Genomic DNA, 1,791 nt, shown 5'->3' with positions numbered 1-1,791 from the left:
ACCAAACCAATGACAAAAGAAACCAAAATGTCCGAAAAGAATGATATAAACAAACAAGTCCAAAGGTTGAGTAAGACAAACACATCCAAAAACACAGTAAAATTGATGTACAGTAAAAAGGTTTTAATCGGCCAAATGTCTTCAGTTCTCCCGTAACACTACAACTGGGAGCCCCAAAAAAATAAAACTGTCCTGCTCTGCCTTCCTGAATATTTTGCAGATATCTCACAAGCATCACTATTGCCAGTCTTTCGGTAATGCAGACAAAACAGTTGGACAGAACTGAATGATTATTAAAGGAAACAAACATGATAATAAGAGAAATAGGAAGTGGTTACTAATACGTGGTGACTGTCTCATTGAGCATTGTGTTCTACTCTAAGCTGTATATTGCACACTATACTGGGACAAACTCTCTACAAGTACTATAACACAGGTAGGACAGGCATCTAAAGCCTGTGAACTGTGTGTAAACAACTATCCGGTGTCTTAGATTGTCATGAAGTGGATCAGTTAGGTAGATTACGATAACCAAAACAAGGGGAAATAAGCTATTTGGAAGGAGTAAAACGGGAAAGAATCTGTCCAAGACAAGTGGACAAGAGTGTAGAAGTGTGATACGTGATACGTGATGTAACTATAGTTAGCGTCAAGTCGCGACTAACCATGATCACTACTACAGGAACATTACGTGCTAAATATTTGGTTGGATCCCTCCGTAAGTCGAAAACTGGAAGGCTATTGACGGTTGCAATAAGATATATTTGTTGGCGATTTCATGGTATCGAAAGAATACCGAGATGTGCTAAGTTTACGGGCGGAACTACTGAGAATAGGCGAGTTCGTACAGGGTCACAGGCAACGGAACAAAACGCGTTTTAAGTGTAAGTAAACAAGCAAGTACGGAAAAACGATCACTCGTACAATTGGTTAGAACAGTTGTTTCCATTATACCAATCGCGTTCTCGTTACAGAAGTACGTCACTATACAACAAAATCATGACACTTTGACAGAACGTATGGCATACGAATTACTTAAAAGAATGAAAACTGATTAGAAACAAACGATAAAGATATCTGTTTCTTGTAATCGACTGCTGAGTGGAGGGAATAAAGCATTTACAACCATTCAAATAGCTAGTTATTTGAGAAACACTCGCAAGTGAGCGGCCCAATATAATGACCAAACTGACGCAGTAATATGCCAGTCAGATTCAAACCATCGGTTAAAGAGGACAGTAGGCTTTTAAATCGAAGCTGCAACATACAAACTCTCAAGCAGACAGTTCTCTATGTAGTGTAGAAACAGTAGAGTATGGAACATGGTCCACGTATGCTATTCAAGGATGGTATGGCATGCAGTAAATAAGTGTAGTAGCTCCTGACAGTCAAACGCTTTCCAAGCCATGAGGTCACGTTATCGATGCGCAGAACTTTTGAAACCTTACACTATCAACTTCGATTATCAAATCGTTTTAATCTCACGCTCGTATTATTTTTGACTGTTTCCAACTCTTTTTTATCGAACGTCAGTGAATTCTATGTGCTTAATGAGTCGTCATATTAGTTTTTCTCTTGTCCCTCTACCTTATAGGTAATCTAACTTATTGCTCATAACTATCCCCCGGTATACAAGGTTCTTTTATTTTACATGCAAATCGACAAAAAGCTGAACGTTATTGGCACTCCATAATTAAATGCAGCCCAATTTCGATAAGTTGCATCAAGAATCAATCAACTTAGCTAACATGAGCTTAACAAGAAACGTTTATTCCCCCCCAAGTAAAAGCT

This window comes from Schistosoma mansoni, chromosome 7, assembly GCF_000237925.1.
Source record: "Schistosoma mansoni strain Puerto Rico chromosome 7, complete genome".
In the NCBI taxonomy this organism is placed as follows: Eukaryota; Metazoa; Platyhelminthes; class Trematoda; order Strigeidida; family Schistosomatidae; genus Schistosoma; species Schistosoma mansoni.
This window is presented reverse-complemented; position numbering follows the sequence as displayed.